This window comes from Nothobranchius furzeri, chromosome 11 (genome assembly GCF_043380555.1).
Source record: "Nothobranchius furzeri strain GRZ-AD chromosome 11, NfurGRZ-RIMD1, whole genome shotgun sequence".
Classification (NCBI taxonomy): Eukaryota; Metazoa; Chordata; class Actinopteri; order Cyprinodontiformes; family Nothobranchiidae; genus Nothobranchius; species Nothobranchius furzeri.
In genome coordinates, this window is record NC_091751.1 from 35,183,699 (window position 1) to 35,189,698 (window position 6,000).

The following is a 6,000-nucleotide window of genomic DNA, read 5'->3' on the forward strand; positions in this document are numbered from 1 at the left end:
CTCCAGCTGCTCCTCATCAGCAGGAAGATCCTCCAGAGGACCGTTCACCTTCTGTCTTTTCCAGAAGAATCGAACGTGAGGAGGAAACATGCCGGAGGCCAGACAAACCAGGAATGTCTTCCGTTTGGGGTGGGCTCCGAGCGCCGCCGGGTACACGCTCACCTTGGGTTTGACAGAGGCCTCAGCTGATGTTTAACAGAAGAATCAGAGTCAGCGTTAACATGAAACATCACCAAGAGCTGGTGTCTGACGGGGGACATCTGGACATGTCTCCAGTCCATCTCAGGGACACGGTCTAACAGCAACCTAATCCGTGGGAGAAACCCCTCTCATGCATGAGGAGAACATGCTAAGTCCACACAGAAAGGCTGCAGCAGGGACTTCAACCCTGCAACCTTCTTGCAGCTGCTCTTCCCCTGCAGCAAAAAAAAAAAAAAAAAAAAAAAAACCTTAAGTTTGTTCATTTTAACTTCTTTTGGCCCCAAACACATAACAGATCGTTGTATTTCAGACGCAGGTCTGGTGGTGGAGCAGCTACTGGGTCTAAAACGAGGATTCACCTGCGATCATCACCAGGTGCTAACTTCTGCCTGAGATTCATCCTCAGTCATCGGGTTTATGAGCAAGAGGAGCAGCCGGAGCTGTTGGTCTTGCATCGGCCCGGTTCTGCCTACGACAATAATAAGATTATCCGCCGGCTGGATAATAAAATAAATAAGAAAATAAACATTTTAAATAAAATGTACAGATTGTTTCAGTCGTACTGTGTGTGTGTGTGTGTGTGTGTGTGTGTGTGTGTGTGTGTGTGTGTGTGTGTGTGTGTGTGTGTGTGTGTGTGTGTTTGTGTGTGTGTGTGTGTGTGTGTGTGTGTGTGTGTTGTAGATCTGAGGTAAATAAACATTATTTAACTTTACTGTAATTACAAACTTATTTTCTACCTGGACACAAACATCATTATTTCCCAGGTGGAGAGTACAAATCTGTTAACATGCGTTATAATTAATTAATGATGTCATAAGTTGAATATTTCTTATCATAAAAGGTTTTTAGGTTAATCCCAGATTTGAAACAGATCAAGACGTTTAGTTCCTCTGCACCAATAAAATCTGATGAAAACATGAATCATGTTTCTGTCACGTCTTCATTTTCTCTTCTCTTTCATTAAGTTTGTTCCAGTTCATGTGATTTTATGTGATTTGTTGCAACGTTCTGCAACGGGATGAAACTTAAAGTGCAGAGAAAAATAAATAATAATAAACAAATAAATAAATAAATATGCAGACTAGAAGTCATATTTATTTCAGGTCAAACAGCATTTCTTTACTTTGTTACAGATAAAGTGACTCAGCGCAGTGGACAGTCGCAGTCCGGTGCCCTTGAGCAAGGTGGGCTCCATTTATTTGTATAAAAATAAAAAGATAAAAGTGATGTTAATTCAGAGGTTGAATAGAAACAGTCCAGGTGAGATGAAACGCAGCATAAATGTGTTTTTTATTTTCCATCTCTGTTTCTGTCTAATACGTTTTTTTCTGGGACGTCAAATCTCGGATCACAACGACACAAAGAGGATAAAACAATAAAATAATCTTTGTCATTTAATAAAAGGTGTTTATATTTAAACAATCAAATTCCCATAAATGTTAAAATGAGACAAAAATTATTTTAAATGAACCTGACCCAACAGAACATTGTTGTACCCTAACCCGTTTTACTTTTTATTTAGTAGTTTAAACATTTAGAGCTACCATATTCCCCCCCACTCACACACACACACACACACACACACACACACACACACACACACACACACACGCACGCACGCACGCACGCACGCACGCACACACACACACACACACACACACACACACACACACACACAATTTTAGTCAAAGGAAAAGCAGCAAGCATGAATTGGTTTCACAATAACTGAGAATTAATCCAGACCTGATCTTGTATAATTAACAAGTTTGGGATCAGTCTCAGTTCATCACCTACCAAAGGTAGAAAGGTTGCAGACAACAGGTGTTTCCTCACTTTCAGAGAAAAGCATCATTTATTCAAGCAGAAGAAACCTGGTTTCAGCTTTTGGGTTTCTTTATGATACTGACTAAAGGTTCTGACCCGAATGGGAACCCCATGAGCATTTGGGGCAGGGTTGGGCGGGATTTTCTTGCCATTTAAGAATAACATGTATTTGGATTTTTCAGCATTCTGCACACATTTTAGACCCGGTAAATGAGGCTGTGTGAGTGTTCTAGAGTTTGAGAAAGGCGGGGGATGAACGGTAAATAACAGGGTCATCTGCATTAGAAACCTTCAGATCATCAATGGTATTGATGTCAATAGTGAAGAGAAGGTCCTAGTAAGGAGCCCTGGGGTACACCTTTCAACACCAGGAGGTAGAGAGAGTGCCGACTAGTTATTGTTAAATACTTCAGATGTGCCAATGTTACAAAGTCTGTTTATAGGATGGCATGGAGTCAAAAAATCCTAAATGGCCTCTATTTGTATAGCGCCTTCAATGGTTCTACAACCACCAAAGGCACTTCACAACACATCCAGTCATTTACCCGTTCACACGCTGGGATGATGAGCTACAACAGGGATATTCAACTCCAGTCCTGGAGGCCAGTATCCAGCATGTTTTAGTGGTTTCTCTGCTCCAACACACTAGATTCAGTGGTTGAATCACCTGTGCAGCAGCTCATTAGGCTGCATCACAGAGACCTGTTAATCACTGCTGACTGAAATCAGGTGTGCTGAAACAGAATTCCAACTAAAACCTGTTGGATCCCGGCCCTCCAGGCCTGGAATGGAATAGCCCTGAGCTACAGTGTAGTCACAGCTGCTCTGGGGAACAATGAAGGAAACAAGTCTGCCGAGCACAGGCACCACCGGTCCCTCCAACCACCACCAGCAACTGTGCTGCATTCGTTTGTCATTTACGAATCGTAATCTCAATCCCGATAACTTCGTCCAAAGAATCATTCCATACAAAGTGTAATACAAAAATCTGCAAAATAATAAGAACAAATAAGGTAATAAACACTATAAGGCAAACACAACTGACAATAATATCTTACAGCAGTTCACAGAGATAGAGAATGGAATCAGCTAAATCAACACAATCATAACCTTAAGAAAAGCTATTTCATACATATTGAAATGAATTTACTGTGATGCACAATTCTACAATTTATGGCAGTTCCTGTAAGGAGATTGGGAAAGGTTAGCAAAACCATACACAAAAAACATCAGTAGAGTGTATTTGCGACAGTGTGAGCATCCTGTCACAGTGTCCCGATTGATCATACGCCCTGGCGACTTGGCCAAGGGGATGTCCCTTTGGCTGACTGGTTAGAGTGTGTGACTCTCACCCGGGAGTCTGGGGATTGAATCCCGCCCGGGCCCTCGTTTCTCCTCCTTGCCACATATTGAAACATCAAGTGAATTTAATTTAAAGCTTCAAGTTTCAGACAACTCTTTCTGTGAATGAGGAAAAAATGAACGTGCAATTTTAATTTATGCAGCTCTAACAATGGCAGAGCTGAGGCAAATCAAGCGTTCTGCATCAAGGGCGTGTCCGTGGGCTGGGAGTCTTGGTTGGAGAATAGTTTGGAAGGCCAGAGTCCTCTTCGTTGGTCAGGATGGTTTCAGTCTTACGTTGATGAGTACCTTGAAGTCCAGATCCGGAGCGTAATAACATAGTTCGGAACATGAAGCGCACAGTTCAACTTCTCAATAGGAAGACTTCAGGGTCCTTCCATGGCATGTCGAGGCGGTTGTCCAATTGTCAGAGAGCTGATCTTGTCCCCGAAAAGTCCTTCAGGTCCTTGGCCGTGAAACCAGTCTGGAGATTTGGGTGCAGGTGCTTGAAGTAGTTGATCCTTTTCCAGCGTCTCTTCTTCGCTGTGTCCTGTTGTAGTTGCGTCCAGGAGGTCGTCAGCCAAGGTGGATGCAGGTTACATTTTCATGTAGGTGTGCGGTCAGGGAGGAACCCCAATCCGTCGTTTCAGCTCCAGTTCTAGTACCCCCTCAAATGCTGCTGTCTCAGTTGTTCCATCAGGTGCTGAGAGGCGGCCCAAGTGCAGGGCCATGACTGCGACCACCAACATCAACAATGTGGTGAACCCAACGACCTTGAAGCGGACCTCCATCTTCACCGGGTTTGAGAGGTGGCACCCTAATGGTGGCTGTAAAGGATGGGTAGTTTACATCTTACTTATGAACCATAAGATGTGAGATTCCATAGAAATATGAAATATCAATCTGATGGATCTTTGAATATTTTAACCAGAAGATCAGAACTTTTTATTGCAGGGATTAAGTGACACTTTGTATTAACTCCAAGGAAAGAGAGAGAGTCAGGGTTAAAATAGTTAAGAAATTTATTTCTACACAATTGTACTCTGTGTACTGATGGACTAAGGTGGAGTGAGACGTGAGATGATGGTGTGTGTGTGTGGAATGTTATTATCAGAACCAGCGGATCCGGAGAAGCATTTAGTTCTGAGTGGGAGTAAATGTTTCGCTCTAAAGTTGGAGATTTATAACACACATGAAACGCCATCTTTCGGTCTACGTACCCCAGGGGAAGCCTCCGATTAGATCCAGAATGTCGAGGTCCTCTTGGACCCTCCTTGGAACCGAAGCCGGTAGAAAAGCAGCGATGCCGACCAAACCAGTCTTGGAATGCTTCCAGGTCACGACAGGTTCATTGGCGTCAGCGAGACCCTGAAGGGGTCGTGAGGTTCAGCTTTTATTCTGAAGAAACCACTGCTGTCAGGTGTAACTTGCAACAGATTTTATCCAGCTTGTCGAGGTTCTCTTGGCTGAAGAGGAAGTCCGGATGGCCTGTCCGAGACTTCTCTAGAACGCTTTGAACTAAAGAAAAGGTGGCGTGGAATAGTTTTTATAATTGTCATATTTTGGTTTACTGGTGAATCAGAATTTGACATGCGAAAGAGGGTTTATACAAACACCACAGAAAACCACGCCTCGCATCAGAAACGAAGGTTCTGATTGGATCAGACAAAAGGAAATGTGTCGTGTGACTTTAGCATTATGTGTCATTAGTGTCTAGTGCAAATGTCCAAGATTATAATCACTTGTAAAATACTACTGATCACAGGATTATAATATCAAGTAATAACATTGTCATTTCACAGACTGATTGAACATTGGGCTCACATTATTATTGGTAATAACAGAGTTGTTGATTATGTGTTTATCAAAAGAGTTCTTTGTCTTTGTCTTGAGCTGTACAGAGGTGAAGCAGTTCAGATGAGCAGAGTGCATGAAAGACCTTGGCCACTATCTCATGTAGATTAGGCCTGTATCAGAGAATTTATGTCTCTGCTCAAGCAGAGGCAGCAGATCATGACCTTTAGGTCAACAACAGGACATTCATGATGCTACATGGCCCACCCCTTTGTAGCCGGACTTCGTTGCTGCGCTAAAGTGGTTAGTTGATAAGCTTGCAGTGGGATAGATGAATCCAGGATGGCCTCTCAGCAATCTTCACAGCAGTGGGAGTGACGAGGAGTACCTCGAATGGACCTCTGGCTGCCCCATGTGTCTCGCTTCAGCACCTTCATCAGAACCCAATTTCCTGGTTTCACAACCTGTGGCAAAAAACACAAGAAAATTCTGTGAGGTCACTGTTGATTTTGAATTATTTTCAGCAAAAATTCTTATCATCCAATCTGCCAAAGTATTCTCTCTGTCACTCTGGACTATAGGATTCGTGATCCTTATCATCCAATATGAAGTCCAGGAAGAGGGAGCACATCACTCCGGTTTTAAAATCACTGTACTGGCTCCCGGTATGTTTCAGGATCGATTTGAAGGTTCTTTTAATGATTTTTAAGTGTCTTAATGGTCTCGGGCCTTCTTATCTTTCAGAACTACTTTTACTATATAAACCCTCGCGGTCTCTGCGCTCCTCTGGCAGCCGTCTCCTAATTATTCCAAAAGTTAAGACACACACCCACGGCGAGG